Below are 20,739 nucleotides of genomic sequence, written 5' to 3' on the forward strand. Positions count from 1 at the left end.
CAGACCCTTAATTTTGAAACCAGACCTACGCGAGCGCCGTTCGGCAGCTCCAGGAGCTGGAGTGAAAGTGCCTGCGAGGAAAACCTCGTGGGACGGCAGCCAACCGCCGCAACCGCGCAAGGTGAAGACGCTCGCAGAGTTGTCCAGCATCCAGCTTTCCAGGATCGCGCATCTTCGGCGGAGCCCCCAGCTGCCGAGAGCGGGAGCCCCTCGGGCCCGGCGGAGCCCCCAGGTGCCGGGAGCGGAGCAGGAGCCCCTCGGGCCCGACGGAGCCCCCGGGAGCGGAGCGGGAGCCCCTCGGGCCGCGCTCCGGGGCCGCGCGCCACCTACCGCCCCCGCCGCCGGGGCTGCTCCCGCCCCCCCGCCCCCGCGCCGCTCCCAGCCCGCTCCGCCTGGAGCTGCTGCCCCCTCGTACGATCTCACAGGAGCAAGGACAACACGGAAAAAGAGCAAGTTTCTCGCTTGTATTTATTTCCCCCCTCCCTCCTCCACCCCAGATCAGAAAAATAACAGCATTTTTGTGTTTGGTAGCTTGTCGCAAAATCAAGGCGTTGTTGGAAGTTACGAGGTGACAGTGTTGTTCCCTCCCCGCCCCCCCCCCCCCCCCCCCCAGTTTTTCCTTGTTGTTAAGTTGTTCCTAAAACCATCGAGGGAGATGCAGCGTATTTGATTTTGTCTCTGAAGAAAAGGCTGAGTTATCTGAAAAGCCAGTAAGAACTCACAGGGAGAGAAGGTGCTTTCAGAAAGTCTATTTTGGCTTTTTCTCACAGATATTGTCCATGTAAGAATTTACTTGTGTAGGATATAAGAGTGTAACTGAGCAACAGGCCAGGAAAAAGTCACTCGCCAATTTCTTTTTGTTCTTAGAAACCTCTGTTCAGCCCCAAAATTCTAGCAATAGCAGAAGGAGTGTTGGAGCAGGGACTGTCATGAGCAACCCTATGTCCTGTGTGCCAGTCTGAAAGAGATACTCTACAGAAGATCCAGCACACTGCAGTCCCATCTATACTGGGATGTTAGTGCCTAAAATTAGTTCATGTTCAGAATAGGGTTACAAATTGCTTTAGCTCTGCAGATACAAAATTCATAAGATTCTTGCTCATGACTGAGACTGCCATACTTGGTCACAAGAGTTCAGGGGATGTGGGTGCCTATGCCTTACCTAAAACTCTGCTACACATGAAATTCAGCTGAACACGTATCAAATATCTGACTCAGATCAGGAATTAAAAAAAAAAAAAACCAAACCCAACACTAATTTTAGGTTTATGACTAAGTTCAAAATAAAGGCCTGTAAACGTATTTGTCTGAAGGCACAGACAGTGCCCACCCTCCCATCGTGGTTGATAAAGGCAAAACAACCCTCAGCTATTTCTAGCCTAGAAGACTTAGGCTACATTCAGTTACTCAAACAGAAGTATTTAATTCCACCTGGGGTGCCCTCATGTTGGTTTTTTTTTTCATACAGCATACGTCAGGTGTATCTACTCTTCTTATGTGGAATAAGTCTCAAAATCGACTGTCTGGTGAGACATCCCATGCTCAGGCAGCCAGACTTAGTCCCCAGAGGCTGCATCTCTATGGAGGCTCCACCAACTACAGTGGAGGCTCAGGAGTCAGTACCACCATAAATAAGGTGTCTCCCTATAGACTTCTATATCTAGGTGTCTTAATTTCAAACTATATTCTCCTATATTTCCAAAGAAGTTCAGGACAGTGACTAACTTCACCAGTCACAGCACTTACCTGTCATGTGGCAGTCTAAGGGCTCACAGAACCAAGAGAAAAGCTGCTTTTGAGTTTCCATCTCTAGATAGGATCTGATATTATGATGCAGACAGTGCAGGAAAGGTTCTTCACCACAGTGCAGTAATGACCTGGGTCTTGGATTGAGAGAATGAATCCTAATGTTTTTAATATCTCTTTTGTGCTGCTGCAAACTGCCTAAAATCCAATTTCTTGGGACCTTCTTAAACAGGGACACTGAGGAAAATCAATCTAGATGAACTAAAGGTGTAAATTTAAAGTGGTAAAACTCACTTTTAGTGTAAGTGTAAAGACAATTTAATACCAAATAAGGGGATCCTCAAAGGAGCTTAATGAGGTTTTGCTAATCCACTTAAAGATGTGAATCTTTCTTGAGTTTTCCCCATGGACACACCCCTAATCTTTTGTCATAAATTCACTATTACTCTTCTTGTTTGCATAAATTTTACAAAGCTCATGAGCTCAGTGCGCTAAATAAAGTCCACCTCTCTGCTCTTCAGTTACACTCAGTTACACTAAAGCTGGGTGAGGACATTGCTGACATTTTTTTGAGAGTTCGCAAACTTCTGTCACAATTTGATTCTCTATATCTTTTCAATGGGTTGATTAAAAATAAAAAGGTATTGTTTTTTTTTTTTCCATACTTTTTTTTTCCCTTAATTGCCAACCCTCTCTGTACCTCCGACAATTCCTTAAGACTGAATATTACTTCTCTTCACTTGTGATCTAGAAGCAGGAGCTTAATCTCAGGCCAGTCGTAATGAAACAGGGCTCAGCCTTTTTAAATGCAGGAGCTGTTCACATTCCCATTGGAGCTTAGCATTTAGCACACATATCAAGAAAACATAGGACGCGGAATCATTTGTTTCTTCCTCACGAGAGGTTTTGAACCCAATTTTTCTACTTGCTCAGAGTGCTCAACTCAGCAGATTTATTTTTTTTTTCCCTTCAAGTATTAGCATATATTCAACACCAAATATCTCTGACGAATTAAGACGTGCCAAGAAAACGCGCTTTGTTTTTGGTGAGACAAACCAAAGGGAAGCTGGGGATTAACGGGAAATACGAATTCCTCGTAAAAAAAAAAAAAAAAAAGTTTTGTGGTGTTTTTTGTTGTTGTTGTTGTTGTTGTTTTTGGGGTTTTTTTCTGTGGCCTTTTGTCCCCAGCACGGCCCCCCGGCCCGCTGCTGTCCCCCGCCGGCCGCCGTGCCGCCGCAGGGCCAGGAGAGGGAGCCGGCGGCCCCCGCCGCCCCGGCCCGGGCGCGCCCGTCCCCGCCGCCGCGCTCCGCCGCCGCCGCGCCCGGTGCGAGGGGCGGCTCCGAAGCCGCGGCGTGCCGGCGGGGTCCCCTCGGTCCCACCGACGAAGGGGAAGGGCTCGGGGTCGGGCGGAGGGAGCCTGCGGTTCAACAGCCCGGCGCGCAGCCGGTGTCCGCAGCCGGTGTCCGCAGCCGGAATTCGGCTGCTTAGGCGGTGGGCTGGTCTCGTGGGATGGGGAACCGCCGGGAAGAGGCGAGGTCCACCCGAACGGGGCAGCAAAACCGGCTTTGCCCACGAGCTGGCCAAGCTGGTGTGGAGGGCTGTAAACTAGGACCCATGGGGGACGTGAAGAGAGGGAAGAAAAGACCAAGAGGTTGTGGAGCGGCTTTGTAAGCGAAGGGCGCAGAGTGACGTGAGCAGGAAAGAACTTGAAAACAACGAAACAGGGTGGAAGGGGCCCCACCTGCAATGTATGCACATATGGGCTGAGAGGATGGCACGTGGGGGAAGCTCCAGTACCCTTTATGGGGAATCGGCACAAGCAGGGCCCTCTGACGTGCCTATGCAGCACCAGCTGCAGCATGGGGAGCAAGCAGGAGAAACTGGAGATCCCTCTGCAGTTGCAGGGCTGCAGTCTCACTGTGATCACAGAGACGTGGTGAGATAGCCCACACAACTGGAGTGATGCAGTGGAGTGGTACAGGCTCCTAGGAAGGACAGGCTGGGATGGTGAGGAGAAAGAGTTGCCCTTTATGTGAGAGAGCAGTAGGGATGCATGGAGCTCCTCGTGGGAATGGGTGATGACCCAGCTCAGAACCTTCTTCAGACAGCTGCAAGAAGCCTCAAGTTTGCAGGCCTTAGTCCTCATGGTACGTATCAACCACCCTGCTGAAGGGATAATACACTAGGGCACAAGCAATCCAGGATGTTTCTGGAGTGCTTTGATGGTGACTTCCAGACATGAGTGATTGAGGAGCTAATGAAGGAAGATGCTCTGCTAGATCTCCTACTTACAAGGAAGAACCGTTCAGGGATGCAGAGTTAATTTGCAACCTTGGCAGCAGTGAGCATGAGATGGTTGAGTTCAAGACTCTACAAGGAAGGGGCAGGGCAGAAAGCAGGATTGCAACCTGGCCTTCAGCAGAGCAGACTTTGGCCTGCTCAGGAATATGTTTGGAAGAATCACAGAATCATAGAATGGTTGAGGTTGGAAGAGACCTCTGGAGCTTATCTGGTCCAGTCCCTCTTCTCAGGCAGGGCCACCTAGAGCCAGTTGCCCAGACCGTGTCTAGATGGCTTTTGAGTATCTCCAAGGATAGAGACTCCGTAGTGTTCCTGGGCAACCTGTGCCAATTCTTGGTCACCCTCACAGTAACAAAGTGTTTCCCGAGGTTCAGACAGAGCCTTCTGTGTTTCAGTTCATACTCATTGTCTCTAGTTCTGTCACTGACAGCACTGAAAAGAGCCTGGCTCTGTGTTTTGTACACCCTCCCTTGAAGTATTTATGTATGTTAATGAGATCCCCCCTGAGCCTTCTCTTCTCTAGGCTGAATAGTCCCAGCTCTCTAGCCTTTCCTCATAGGAGAGATACTCTAGTCTCTTCATCATCTTTGTAGCCCTCTGCTGGACTGTCTCCAGTATGTCCATGTCTCCTTTGTGCTGAGGAGCACAGAATGGACACATTATTCCAGGTGTGGCCTGACCAGTGCTGAATAAAGGGTATTGATCATCTCCCTAGACCTGCTGGCAATGCTTTGCCTAATGCGGCCCAGGATACTTTTAGCTGCCTTTGCTGCAAGGGCACATTACTGGCTCATATTCAATCTGGTGTCCACCACGACCTCTAGATCTTTTTCTGCTAATTCTTTCCAGCTGTGGGGGACCCAGCACATATTGGTGCATGGGGCTGTTTTTCCCCAGGTGCAGGACTTCACACTTCTCCTTGTTGAATTTCATGAGGTTCTGTGGAGGTCCCTCTGAATGGCAGCACAACCCTCTGGCATATGAGCCACTCCTTCCAGTTTAGTGTCTGCACAATTGCTGAGGGTACACTCTGCCCCATCACCTTGATCATTAACAAAGATGTTGAACAAGACTGGGCACAGTATTGATCTCTGGGGAACACCTCTAGTGACTAGCTTCCAAATAGACTTCACACCACTGATCACCACCTTCTGGGCCCAGCCATTCAGACAGTTTTCAACCCACCTCACTGTGTGCTCATCCAACAGATTCTCAGTCCCATGGGCAACAACCCTGGAGCAAGGAGGGTTACAGAAGAGCTGGTTGTTTTTCAAGGATCACTTCTTCCATGCTCAAGATTCATCCATTCTGATGAATCTTTAAGCAAAGGTTGCAAGAGACCTGCATGGATGAGCAAGGAACTCCTCACTAAATTTAAACATAAAAAGAAAGTGAACAGAAGGTGGAAGCAGGGATAGTGCTTCCCTAGGAGGAATATGATCCAGGAGGAATAAAGAGATGCTGTCTGGGAGTGTAGAGGTGAGGATAGGAAAGCCAAAGCCCATCTGAGGTCGAATCTGGCAAGGGACATGGAGAATGACAAGAAGGACTTTCTACAAGTGTCATCAACAGCAAAGGCAAGATTAGGAAAAATGTGGGCCCACTGCTGAGTTTGGCTGGGGACCTGACGACAAAGGACACCAAAAGGCCAAAGTACTCAATGCTTTCTTCTCCTTGATCTTCACTGTTAAGTTTGGACTACATGAATCTCAGGTCCCTGAGACTTGTGAGAAGGAAGGAAGACTTGCTCTTGGTGAAAGAGGATCAGGTTAGGGAAAATTTAAACTAGCTGGACATATACAAGCCCATGTGCTCTGATGGAATGCACCTGTAAGTGCAGAGGGAGCTGGTGGTGGCTCATGTCACTCTCCATTGCAAGGTCACTCTCCATTTTATTTGAAAGCTCATGGCAATTTTGGGGAGATTCCTGGGAACTGGAAGAAAGCAGATGTCACTCCAGCCTTCAAGAAGGGCAAGAAGAGGGATCTAGGAAATTAAAGGCCTCATCTGGATTCCTGGGAAGCTCATGGAGCAACTAATCCTGCGAGTCATTTCCGAAAGTATGAAGGACAAGAAAGTGATTGGGAGTACTTGGCGTATATTTATAAGGGAGAAATCATGCCTGACTGATCTGATAGCTTTCTACAGGAAAATGTCTAGCTTAGAGGACAAGGAGAGAGCTGTGGATGTTGTTTATCTTGACTTTCTAGGGTTCTGATTGTGCTACCATTCAGTGGGAGAAAAGACCGGACAGGAATCTCATGCAGTTCAATAAATGGAAATGCAAAGCCATTTTGAGAAATAACTGCAGGCACCAGTCCACACTGAGGTCCAAGCAGCTGGAAAACAGTTTTGCAGAGAAGGGCCTGGGGGTCCTGGTGAACAAATGGTTGACCATGAGCCAGCAATGCACCCTCACAGCAAAGAAGGTCAATGATGTCCTGGGCAGCATTAGTAAGAACATTATAAGGAGATTGAGCGCTGACCTCTGTTCAGCACTGGTGAAACACACCTGCATGCCCTGTCCATTGCAGGGATCCCCAGTACGAGAGAAACATGGACATACTAGAGTGTGGCCAGCACAAAGATGATTAATCCTTAGAGCTTCTAACTATATAAGAAGATACTGAGAGAGCTGCAATTGTCCATCCTGGAGAAGAGAAGCCTCAGGCGTATCTTATCAATGTGTGTAAATATCTGATGTGGGGAGTAAAGAAGACAGAGTCAGACTCTTCTCAGTGTTATCCAGCGACAGGAAAAAAGGCAGTGGGCACAAATTGAAATATAGTAAATTCTGTTTAAATATACTATTTTTTTTTTTTTTTCATTTGAGGGTGATCAAATACTCAAGCAGGTTGCCCAGAGGCGCTGTGGAGTCTCCATCCTTGGAGATACTCAAAACATGTCTGGACATGGGCCTTAGCAATCTGCTGTATTTGACCCTCCTCTGAGCAGGGACTAGATGATCTCCAGAGGTGCCTTCCAACTTCAGTGATCCTGTGATTCTGTGACACTCAGCAGTTTTCATATCCCCGAGTAAATTACCGCAATGAATAAACAAGAAAGGGAGAAATAAAGCAGCCAGTATGAGTGCAACACTGCGTGAGTACAATCAATATTCATCAAAGAGAAAAAGCAAAAAATCAATAAGGTAAAAATTAAAAAGTAAAAGAAAAAAGAAATCTTCTCTTTCAATAAACAGGCACAACTGATCTCCACTGCCACAGACCAGGGAGTCTTTCTCATCCTGTGCAGGCTTTTGGCTAACGGACCCATGTACACAGCGGGGAGGGCTGAGGCTGCAGGGGCAATCATTTTGTAACTGTTAGGTGAGTTGCCTTCAAAATCTGACATTGTTTCTATATAGTGACTTTCCTTTTATGCAATATGCATCTAACATACATATGCAAATGTGTATCTATATATACACACACATATACATGTACGTATATATACATTCCCTTCAGGGAAGTATAAATATATCCTCAAGGCTGAACAATGGATATTCATAAATTGCCATTGCTCTCTCTGGGAGAACAAATATCTAGGAAATCAGCAGGAAATAGCTAAGACGGATATTTTAGTGCTAGTGTGTACTTCATAGAGGCTCTCATTACAAATTTTTGTTAAGACAAATAATGCTAATGAAGTTCAGGACTTGTCTTTTTCACAAAGCAAATTCCAGTTTTCTCTTGCATGTTTATAAGAAGGTTAGATACAGAGAAGTTTCACAGAGAAAAGGGGAGTTAGTGTGAAGCTCCCTTTGTCCATGACACTGGTGACCTTCCAGCTGCCTCCAGGACCACAACAGGGTACATAGCACCCTTCGTCCACAGCTATGGGGACCTTCTGGCCTGCTGTAGGACCATGATATGGTACAGAATGGAGCTGTGTATGTTTCCTTATGCTTAGGTTGATGTCCTTGTACAAGTTGCAACACTCTCCAGCCAAGGGGTGGAGGAGGGAGAGGACCGGAGTGTGCCCTGATCTGTTTGTGCCTCTGTTGGGGGCTGCAGCTGTCAAAGACAAGAGAATCAACAAACAGAGCAGCCACCCTTTCTCCCCATTGGCAGACCCTTCATCCCTGTCTGGGGCTCTTCCAGCCTGATGCCAACTGTCCATCCCATGTCTGCCTGACAGCCAGGAGACCCAGGATCCTAAGCCACTCATGTCACCAACCTCACTCTAACAGAGGCCACCAACAGCTTTCTGCCCACTGTGACATTGCCACCTCATTGCTAGGAGCTCATGTGGGGCCAGCCCTTGGCCACCTAGGGAAAAAGTGTGGAGCTGCCTCTGCCCATGGCTGTGAGGAGCTTCCAGCTCCCTGTAAGACCATGACAGGGTGCTACCTTGTCTATGCATATAAATATCTGATGTGGGAAGCACTGTAGATCACTGACAACTCTCTGGCTGAGTGGCAGAGGAGGCAGAAGACAGGAGTGTGTCATGGTCTGATCACGTCCCTGTTTGCATGTGTGTCTGCAATACACAGGAGAAGTGACAGAGGAGCAGCCATCCTCCATGACCATGGGCACCCCTTGCGTCCCTGCCCTCCCCTTCCTGCCCTCTTCTTTCAGCCCTTGTTCATCTGCCTTCTCCTCCACTGCTAGACTGGGCTGGCACAGGCCTTTTTGTACCCATTCTGGGCACCATCAACGTTCTGCCCACTGTCGACATGGCCACAACATCCTAAGCGCTGGTACCAGGAGCTGGTGGCTGCCCACTGTGACATGGCCATGTTAGCACCAGGGGTGGTGCCAAATTAGTGCTACATCACTGTGACATGCCTATTACCTTCCACCATTCATGCAAGAAGAAACAAATAAAAACTAAAACTTAAGCAAAACTGGCAACTGATAATGCTTGGGAGGGAAATTATATAGCTGTAGCAGCAATTTAAAGAACAGCAGCTCAGCAGAGCTTAAGGAGAACTAAAAGCTTCAGGTCTTACCCACTACTCAATTTTAAAGTTATTTTGTGGTAATCCATGCTTAGATGTGTGAGTATGAACGTTAATTCTGGAAGAAAAATGCTTGTTGAATTGATTAGAGGTAATATTTCACACCCTTGGAATTAAAGATGTTCGGTGCCAAACCCTGAACCCAGGAGTCGCTGACATGTTTCAGCATGAACTGCTGAAGACTTTCTTTCCCCAAAATGAACCGAAGATTTTGCCACTGACTGCCCCATGCTACACAGTTTGATTGGGCACTAGAACAAAATCCATAAATTAGCTTCCATCTGCGTGGTTCACCACAGACCATTACATCCTCTTTAACTGACAGGACCAGAGGCAACAGGCATAGACTGAAACACAGGAGGTACCGTCTGAACATCAGGAAACACTTTGTTACTGTGAAGGTGACTGAGCACTGGCACAGTATCTCCTTGGAGATACTCAAAAGCTGTCTAGATGCAGTTCAGGGCAAGTGGCTTTAGGTGGCCCTGCTTGAGCAGGGAGGTTGGACAGATGCCCTCCAGACGTCCCTTCAAACCTCAACCATGCTGTGATTCTGTAATATATGTGTATATTGTAGGTTAAAGCAACCGGAAACTTTCCATTATGCATCCCTATATAATTTCCTCAAACTTTTAAGAGCTAACATTAAACATTTCAATACTTTACCTTAAGACGGAAAATGTTTTTTTTTAAATATTTCAGTTATTTGTGAACCTACTATTATGCAAACATGTTACTAGAGTGCAGTGACTTTTTATGAGAGGGGGAAGATGGAGAAAGTAGTTAGGGAAATTTTTAGCAGTCTTTTTCACCATTGTTAACTTCCATGTTGTACTCTCTTACCAGGCTGTGGCAGCTGTGTTAGCACAGCTGATGGAAGTGGATTGTTGGGATACAGGAAGATAGAGAGTAGGGCAGAGGCTTGATTACCTAAACAGCAGCAGGGGATCAGACACCCCAACAGGCAGGAGCTGGAGGTAATGTGTGGTGGGAAGGGTTGAAACATGAACACTGGAACAGGTTGTCCAGAGAGGTGGTGGATGCTCCATCCCTGGAGACGTTCAAGGCCAGGTTGGACGAGGCCCTGAGCAACCTGATCTAGTTGGAGATATCCCTGTTCCTTGCAGGGGGGTTGGACTAGATGACCTTTGCAGGTCCCTTCCAGCCCTAACCATTCTATGATTCTATGATTCTATGAGGTGAGACCCCACCTGGAATACTGCATTCAGCTCTGGGGACCCCAACACAAGAAGGACATGTTGGGGACAAGGACAAGAAGGAGCTGCTGGAGCGGGTCCAGAGGACTATGAAGATGATCCGAGGGCTGGAGCACCTTTCCTATGAAGACAGGCTGAGAGAGTTGGGGTTGTTCAGCCTGGAGAAGAGAAGGCACCAGGGACATCTTGTAGCAGCCTTCCAGTACGTAAAGGGGGTCTACAAGGAAGCTGAAGAGGGACTTTTTACAAGAGCATTTAGTGGTAGGACAAGAGTTAACAGCTTTAAACTGAAAGAGGGCAGATTTCGATTAGATCTAAGGAAGAAATTTTTTACAATGAGAGTGGTGAGGCAGTGGAACAGGTTGCCTAGAGAAGTTGTGGATGCCCATGCCTGGAAGTGTTCAAGGCCAGGTTGGATGACGCTTTGAGCAACCTGGTGTAGTGGAAGGTGTCCCTGCCCATGGTAGGGACGTTGGAACTAGATGATCTTTAACATTCCTTCCAACCCAAACCATTCTATGATTCTATGATTTTATGGTTTTAGGTGCTCCTGCCTATCCTGGATTTCAGCTTTGAGGAACCTGCTGCACTCCCACCACCTGATTCATGTCAAGGAAAGAGGGTACATTTTCCACTTCCACAGTGTGACTGGCTCTGCCCCTCCCTCCAACACCTACGTTAAAGCAGTTCTCACAGCCTTTTCACTGAGGAATCCTCAGTGTTGGAAAACCCTGCCTTCACTGTTGACTGAAATCTGATCACAGCGCTAGAATTATGCCTTATGCCCTCTGTGTGCTCTCTGCCCAAGTGTGCTCAAACCATGAGCCACTAAAATGCTTTTACTTGTTTTTTATCTTTAAAGATGTTCTGAAGCTGACACCTGTGTCTCCTGAGATTTCTGTCTTCCCTGAGCACACACCTACTCCTGGTGTGTGTTGGGATTGTCCCTGGATCATCCCTGCCCAAGGTTTCTGACCCTGCATCAGACTTTCTCAAAAACTGGGCCCACAGTGCCCTTGGGCACATGAGAGGTGTTGTGGAGATAGGGATGAGAAGGGGAAGAAAAGGAAAGTAGTAAGAGAATAAGGCAAGGGGAAAAGTTAGGAACCAGAGCCTGGAGGAAGGATGCACGCAGTGATGCAGGAGCAGCAGTTGCCCAAAGGCAGAAGCAAGGGCAGGAAGAGGTATGCAACAGAACAGAGGTCAGAGCTGCAGAAATTCAGGGAGATAATGCCAAAAGACCCAAGTAACAGTGACAGGGAAGTTTATCAGCAGTAGACACTCTTGTCTAGATGCTGCAATGGTGTGGTGGGTTGATCCTGGCTGAATGCCAGGCACCCACCAATGCTGCTCTATCACTCTTCTCCTCAGCTGGACATGGGAGACAAAATATAACAAAAGGCTCGTTGGTTGAGATAAGGACAGGGAGAGACTGATCACCAGTTATCGTCATGGGCAAAACTCAACTTGGGGAAATTAATCTAATTTGTTACCAATCAAATCAGAGTAGGGTAATGAGAAATAAAACCTAAATCTTAAAACACTTTCCCCCACCTCTCCCTTCTTCACAGGTTCAATGTAATTCTCGGTTTCTCTAACTCCTCCCCCTAGCAGTGCAGGGGGATGAGGAATGGGGGTTGTGGTCAGTTCGTCACACATTGTCTCTACTGCTCCTTCCTCCTCACACTCTTTCCCTGCAGGAGGCAGTCCTCCACAAACTTCTCCAACGTTAGTCCTTCCCACAGGCTGCAGTTCTTCATGAACTGCTTCAGCATGGGTCCTTTCCACAGGAGACAGTCTGTCACCAACAGACTGCTCCAGCACGGCTTCCCCATAGGGTCACAATTCCTGCCAGCAAACCTGCTCCAGTGTGAGCTCCTCTCTCCACGGTCCATAGGTCCTGCCAGGAGTCTGCTCCAGCACGGCCTTCCCACAGGGTCACAGCCTCCTTCAGGCATCCACCTGCTCCGGCGTGGGGTCCTCCATGGGCCACAGGTGGATCTCTGCTCCACTGTTAGCCTCCATGGGCTGCAGAGGCACAGCCTGACTCACCATGGTCTTCACCAGGGACTGCAGGGGAATCTGTGCTCTGGTGCCTGGAGCACCTCCTCCCCCTCCTCCTTCACTGGCCTTGGTGTCTGCAGGGCTGTTTCTCTCACATATCCTCACTGCTCTCTCTGGCTGCAATTTCACAGTGTTTTTTTTCCCCTTCTTAAATATGTTATCACAGAGGTGCTACCACCATCACTGATGGGCTCGGTCTTGGTCACCAGCAGGTCTGTCTTGCAGCCGTCTGGCATTGGCTCTGTCAGACACAGAGGAAGCTTCTAGCAGCTTCTCACAGAAGTCACCTCTGCAGCCCCCCTGCTACCAAAATCTTGCCACGCAAACCCAATACGAATAGACATAAAAATCCCTAATTCTTATTAGATAACTCTCTATTCTTTTGATGTTCAGGAAATAGCTGAAAAAGTGTGTTAATTCTGCTGCAGTATTAATCATTGCCACAATGTATTCTGTCAAAGATAATAGAATTATGTTCCTGCAGTTTCACAGGCTGCAGGTGAAGTTGTCTTCTAGTCTCAGGTGATGCTGAAGGGAAGGATTTTGCCTTATTGTAGAGAGCTGTCTGAGGACCCCGGATATTCTAAGTAGTTTATATACATTTCCAGAGTACAAAAGCCAGGAATTGCACACTTAAAGTTAAGCAATATGAATATTTCCTCAACAGTTTCTATTTTCTTTTTACGTATTAGTATGCTTTGCTACAGTGCTGAAGAAGACTCATGGTGCTAGTTCTGCATTTCTTATGATAAGAATTGCTTGGTATCACGTTACAGTGAAATGAGATGCTGTAGCAAAGTGATTAAGGAAATTTGCAATAGATTCAGCAATGTCAGTTAATGCCTTGCTCTCTATGAGTTCTTGTTATGAGTTTTTGCTTCCTTTCCCCCAACTGAATCAACTGGGAAAAGCTTTCTTCATTGGAGCTGGGGAATCAGAGGACTGAATTTTTTACTAGCCACATTGTTCTTTTATGTGCCAGTGGCTACTGAAATTGGAAATCTTGTGCACCATAACTCAGCAGGCCATAAAGCCTCAGGTGAACATACAGCCACCACGTTGAGTCTGTGTATTGATTTTATTACCCTGCTGTCTTGAAGAGATGGCCTTATATCTGTCATCTGCCAGGGACCTCGGGTGATAATGACTTGAACTTTGTGGAATTCTTACTAAAAGCTTGTGGCACTCAGAACGTCTTTTTGCATTTAGTTGATATTTTGTCAAATTTCTCCCATGAAATATTGCTGATCCGTCTTATTCAATTGGCTACTGTTGCAATTGCACAGTTGCAAATATGAAAATAAAATATCTGGCGGTATCTTCAGTACTGTGTGTGTATTGAGAGCTCTGATATCCGGGATCACACATCACGGATATCAGTGAAACTTTCTTTGGTCTGTCTATGCTGATAAATAAAACAAGACCAGAGACCACTGTCCAGCCCAAAGGCCAAATAGGATAAATTAACTGCATTCATACTATATGGTCCTGGGTCCCAAGGGTCCTAGGGATGTCCTCTGGTTCCTGTAGCTTTTCTGGGCTTTCTTTTGAAGTACTATTTTAATTTTTAAGTTCTTCTTTTGCTTGTAGAGTCTGAGATGACATGAAGACTGTTACCTACCAGAGTGATGTTTTCATAGGACGAAGCTGCATTGCACAGTGTCCTATGGCATGAGGAGTGTTTGAGGGTACAGTGCTGACTGCTGTAAAGTTAAAAGTGTGTAGGGTGGGGGACAACCAAACCATTGCATTCTTCTCCAAGTAGCCTTTTGGGAATGGTCCTGGCACATGTTATCCCCTGAACTGTGCCCAGGCATTGTCTTGGAGAACTCGAACTGGGACAGGCAAAAACCCTGCCAGGGAGTATGCTAACAATTATGCATTACAGAAGACTAGCGGTCCTGTCCAGTGCTCAAATTCATTGCCTGGCAATTTTATTTAACAGCATAGATATAACCTGTGTTTTAAAGAATTTATTTCAGAAATATTATAGGATTAGGTTATAAAGAATTCTCTTCCCTGTCCCCCGTAGAGTAGGCATGAAGTTTTCTAATTTTTGTAGTTTTCTACAATTCAGGACCGTGTCAGCTCAAACCAGCAGTGTACTTGCTCTGTGCTAATGGCTATTATTATGTTGGCCTTTTTTCCCTTGAACAATTCAACTGTCCTTGCTGTTTTGAGGCATTTGTCCAGATCTGTCTCCCTCCAGGATGCCTCCTGCAAACAGGGCTCTTTTGTCTGAGAGACAATCCTAAGTTCAATTATGGAATCTTTAATGTCTGTAAAGTTACACATACTGTTTTCAATTCTGAGTATGTGTTCAGTCTTTATTCTGATTTTCAAATTTCTGAGTAAAATGGGAAAAAAAAACACAACAAAGCAAAGCAGAAGTATCCCAGTAACTCTCTATTTTTATCTACTTGTGGTAAAACTTGTTGAAATACAAATAAAAGATAATCACACCTCAGATAGCTTTTATCTTTTAGTGTAAGTAAGGGTCTTCATAGGATAGCTGGGATAGAAAAGGTAGTAGGTTTACTATAACCAGAAAATGCAATTTCCATTTACTCATTCTAATGATGAGAAACAAGCATCTGAAGATATTTTGCAAGAAATACAGAATCGATAATAATTGTTACAACCACAATAGTGCAATGGTGCCTTAGCTATCTACTGATACAAGATCAATGCAGATTTAAGTAAATACAGTTTGCCACCTTTGTACACAATGATCTGCATAATTAAGTAAAATACTGGAAGTACTTCCAGTGTAGGTGCGCCTAAAAAAGAGTATGGAAAACATTTATGAGGGATGGTTTCTCTGAAGGTGAAGTATAGGAGTTATTGATGATATGACCTCTTTTATAAAATCAGAAGTGTGAACTTGGAAGAACATACATGCAAGATTAGGTTCATAGCATTGAATTTTTTCTGTTCTGCATTTATATGTTTTCTACATCTATGATGATAATTTTTACTCTATTTTTTTCATGAAATAGTGCCATTACCTCAATAAGAGGGGAAAATCTGTAGATATCTGCATAGGTAATAAAAATGAGATCAAGAGGTCAGACCTTGCAAATAACCATGCTGTGACCTAACGCAGCAAATTGGTTCAGTAAGAAATTGATTAGTCGATATTTCTGTAGTCTCACTCTGTCTGGAGTTATCAAAAATCTTGCTCAGCTGTTCTGTGCTTCAGGCATTACTTGCGACAGCAGTGACATTCTCATATCTCTTGTTTTTTTTTTGCAGGTAGGATAGTTAAAATATTACTTCAATTTCACATTTTTCCCATGGCTTTCTGCAATTTTTCTCTTCTGTTTTTGGTGTCTGAGTTATGGCTTGCTTTGCCTATTCGAAAAGATGAGAAAAGTTGTTATTTTGCTTCAAACCGCAAGAAGCTTTTTGGCACTTTTTACTTGCATTATTATAGAGCCCTGGGGAAACTCTAAGGCTAATTTTTGACCATAACAATGAAAATCCTGCTTTTTACTGTAATAAAGCTTGAGATTATCTTAGAAACTCGTGACTCTGAGGATTTAGTCTTTAAGACTAAGTACTGATTATTACTAGAACTCAAGATAAAAACAATCCTGCTGATTTAGAATCAGGCCTTCTGGAGCTACAGAAATAAGTCCAGTAAGCTGAATATTAGCTGGTAGGAATTATTGTGGTTTTGCACATATAGAATTATTTAGCATATCTTTTGAAATGTCTTCATTTTCACGAAAGAAACTGCAATTAGTGTTTCAGAAGACTTCATAGATAAGCCCCCTTGCTTGCCTACTCCCACTAATTGTGATTTCCTCATTCTGTATGGTCTCTTTATGTTCACTGACTCGCTCCAAGCCTGTCCTCACATATCAGACTTTTCTGTTTCAGTATATTCCAGAATTCTGCCCACTGGAGAGGCTGAGCCTGAGAATCAACTTAAAGTGCATCCTTCTGCTGTCAAATGTAAACAGGAGCAGTCTTGCCTTTTTTACTCTTAACAAGACTCGACAGTGTCCCTTTAAAAAAAAGACAAGGTTTTCTTAGTAAGTGTGTTTGGGAAAAACTTGTTTTGATTGACAACAGTGACAATACCCCTAAGGGATTGTGCATCATACCGTGAGGGAGCTATTGCCTTTTTTTTCACACAGAACAGGAGCAGTGTGTGTTGCTGCACCTGGGTGGATGTTCCTTTCTTTCCAAATAACTTGTTGGGTTTTTTATCTTCTTTTCCTCCGAGTTTCTAGAAAGCATGAAGGCTGTTAAAACCTGTCAGAAAGATTGCTGTGAGATACTAGAAAAAAATGTAATTGAGATGGTTCTGTCACCTGCACATTTGTTTTTAACCTTTTTTCTTAATTAAAGCAAAATTCCTACTGGTGCAGGTTTATCTTTTGCAATATACATTGGCCAGTTGCTTATTCTTGCAATGTATTGTATCCATACATCATCGTCAAAGGTGACAGCTGTGTGAAGCTGTCACAATAAATATAGCAATAATTTTATTGTTGTCTCTGTTGTTAGAATGTGTTCAGGGCTGCAACATCTCTACTTCTAAAAAAATGTCAAACATGAGATGCCTCACGACTAATAAAAACACTGCATACAGCATATGTGTGTGGATACGTTACATGTATATGCTGCAGAGACATGTATTTATAGTAACACGCTGTAATTATGGCGAAAGTTCTGTCAGCATTTCCAGTATAAACATCATTTTCAGGATTTATTACACAGCTATAGGATTAGATCCCAGATAGAATTTGGCAAATGAGGCCCCAGCCTGGGTAGCAAATTATTCTACAGATTTCTTTTTCAAAGAATTGCTTCATAATGTATACAAACACAAACAGAAACAGATGTTTGGAAAGTTTCTGTTTGTGCTGGTGTAATTAAAAACAAGCACAGGTTTAAGCTGAAGTTCACCTCAGAGAAGTGCCGAAGTTAGAAAAAGACAAAAAAAAACATCCCAAAGTAAAACAAACAAACAAAAAACTCAGCTCATCTTCCCCAGCATAGTCTGCTGCTTTTCAGTGTTTCAGATGTTTTTCTGATGATAGTGAGGAAATACCATGTCTACTGTTGACTCCTTCAGTTGGCTTGAGCATGGGACCCTGTTCCAGGCTTCCAGGGGACAGAGAACCACACACCAGCTGAAGCACTGCAAGCCTGATGGCGGAGTTGCATGAGCGATCTGGTTTCGTGAACATCTCAACACTTTGCAGACATAGCAGGGAATATGACTTGTAGCCGTTGGAACTTATATTTATATGTTGAGATTCTATTTTATTCTGGTGTTCCTATAGCTTGTGGAAAGATTTTCATTCAACTGGAGATGGTCCATGGAAGAGTTTCACCCAGTAGGAGAAGTCTTTGCTGAAACTTAGATGAAGGTTTGTCTTCCCATTTTGACAGCTGCTGCACTTTCAGCTCAGAGCAAGCGGAAAAATATAGAGAATAGCTTTCTGAGTCCTACCTATGCCATGGCAGGACAGTTCAGCCCTGCTTTCCACTGAGATAAGCTAGCTGAAACCTGCTCTCACTGCAGAGCAGATGAGCTCTGTAGCGTCCTTCTGATCCTGATTCTGCAGGCATGCAAACCCAAGGACCTGTTGGGGGACACCCAATTCTTCATGGTTTCCTGTATGCTCTGAGGGAGAGGAAGATTTCATGGAATCATAGAATGGTTTGGATTGGAAGAGACCTCAAAGATCGTCTAGTTCTAACCCCTCCTGTCGTGGGCAGGGACACCCTCCACTACACCAGGTTGCCCAAAGCCACATCCAGCCTACTTGGAAAGACACCTCTGAACTCATTGATTGGTTCAACACAAGCTATGTATACATTTGAAGAGGAAAGAAGTATCCAAATGCTCTCAGGCTTTTCAGGCATGGTTTGGAAGGTTAGGCAGAACCAGAAGCTCTTGATGTCATGCTGCATACAAAGAGGTTGTTCAGTTGCAGAGCCACTGAAGGAAATTATCCAAGCTATTGCTTTAGAGACAGACAGAAACATCGTGTGTTCACTACGGGAAGTCCAAATAAACACGTTCTGCTTCCTTACACCTTCTAGACTGTTGTCATTCACAGTAAACCTCCCTTCAGCTCTTTCTATCCCCCTCTCAGACACCCCACTGCCACCACTCATTGCTCAAGTATGAGGCTGTAGGGATAGTGATGGTTTTACTCTCACTTTCTCACTTGCAGAGTTAGGTAGGTAGTTGATATTGGGGATTATTTACTAGATTAAAAAAAAATATCAGTCACAATTAAGTTGTAGATACACCAAAATGACCCATCTCATCTAAAAACAGTATGAGGGAAGTTTCTATTTCACCTAAAATAAAGGTAGATTAATTAAGATTATTCTAAAAGAAAGCCATAGACCTATTAGAGTCGGTCCAGAGGAGGGCTACAAAAATGGTTAGAGGGCTGAAACATCTCTCCTATGAGGAAAGGTTGAGAGAGTTGGGGTTGTTCAGCCTGGAGAAGAGAACGCTCCAGGGAGACATTATTGTTACATTTTGATATATAAAGGGGCCTTATAAGAAAAATAGAGACTTTTTGCTATGGCTTGTAGTGACAGGACAAGGGGCAACAGTTTTAGACTAAAAGAGGGTAGTTTTAGATTGGACATAAGGAAGCAATTCTTTATGATGAGGGCAGTGAGACATTGGAATAGGTTGCCCAGAGAAGTTGTAGATGCTCCATCCCTGGAATTGTTCAAAGTTAGGTTGGATGAGGCTTTGAGCAACCTAATCTAGTGAAAGATGTCTGTTTCCATGGCAGGGGGTTGGACTACATGGTATTCAAAGGTCCCATTTCAGCCCAAAACAGGATATTTTAAGATTAAAAGTGTAGATTTTATAGAGGGTGTCCTTCATGTCATCTAATGCACTGAAAAACTCTCTTTCTTCATTAAGTTTAATTGAAAAGAAGGGGTGGAAGACACTGATCTCCTCTTGTATTATAAGATTTTTTTGAATGCATGGTTTTCCTGTCGTATAGCATGAGAAATCTGGAAGGACTAATGCCCTTTAACGAAAACCAACACCACAAGTTTGCTCTGATTAGCTCAAGAAGAATAAACAAAACACAGTTATGTTCTTGAGATTATAATCAAAGTTGCTGGTGCTTACTTTGAAACCGTAGCCAAGAACGAAACTGCAAACAAACACACATTATTTATTATCTATACAATATAGATGTTTGTAGGGGATGATTCATGGTGATTAGTTTCCATATTCCAAGTTAGGATCTTGAGATCTCCTATATTCATTTATGCAATCATTATGAGATGAGAAGGGGTAAACTATCCTAATATTAAAAGCTGACCTTTCAGTTATTTTCATCAAATGTGAACCATCAATTTGTCAGCCATGGTATGTGAACTAGTTCCCTTCTATCTATACTGAGGTGCAGCAAGCCTTCAGTTTGGAAAAATTAAGGTGAATAAAGGTCACCAGATCTCTTTATCTGATTGTAGCCAAGAAAATTGCTGAAAGTCAAGCAAGTATGCTGCAGGCACATTGGTGATTTTTCACAATGCCATTGAATAGAACCTTGAAATTTGGTGCAGTCATAGATCATGGACCTGAGTGCACACACACACACAAAAAAAAAAAAAAAAAGGAAAGAAAATCCAGATTTCAAGGAGAATATTCCCTCACAGGGCAGTCAATGATCGAGGATTTTGTTTTGTTTGCCATTTCATCTTTTTAGTCTTTCAGTGTCTCTTATTTTGTAAACTCATCCTAGCCTTGTTTTATTATTATACATTTATTTATCTATACTTGAGCAATATAAAAACACCCATAGAAAAGCTCTAGGTGCCATAAAATTAATTAGATTTACAGTTCCAAATGATGGCTACCAAACAGCGTAGCAATAATCCCATAGAGAGAACAAATTAACTCAGCTAGCCAATAAATCAGAACAACAGAGAACCGTGTTTTCTTTTTCACCTCCAAGAAATAGAATCTGAACTTGCCCAAATGCTTTATCAAATAAATGACTCTTCTAGGATGCTCAGAAGGTCATGACGTTTGACTGGATAGAGGTTTTTTTTATTTTGTTTGGGTTTTTTTTTGTCTTTTTTACCTTAAAGAGAATAATTAAGTGCATCTCTATTTTCATGTATGTTGTGTGTCCCAGTGGATATGACATTGTCAGCTATCAAGACTGAAAGTTCTCTGATGTCACTGCTTCTATTTATTGTTTTCCAGCTAAAAAAATGCCCATATATTTATCGATTGGTTAAGTCATTATTAAAAATTACAGCTGTGCTAATGTTACTTGTTAGCCTCTACAAGACAATGGGTGATGAGTAATTGCATATTGCAACTGGGAATGAGTGACCAAAGGCTAATGTTCTGTGGCAAAGCACCATGCAAACATTTTTTTCTCACTCTCTAATAATAAGGTCTTGTCATAGCCCCAGATATGCTCTTGGGTG

The sequence above is a fragment of the Tauraco erythrolophus genome, chromosome 2 (assembly GCF_009769465.1).
Source record: "Tauraco erythrolophus isolate bTauEry1 chromosome 2, bTauEry1.pri, whole genome shotgun sequence".
Taxonomy (NCBI): Eukaryota; Metazoa; Chordata; class Aves; order Musophagiformes; family Musophagidae; genus Tauraco; species Tauraco erythrolophus.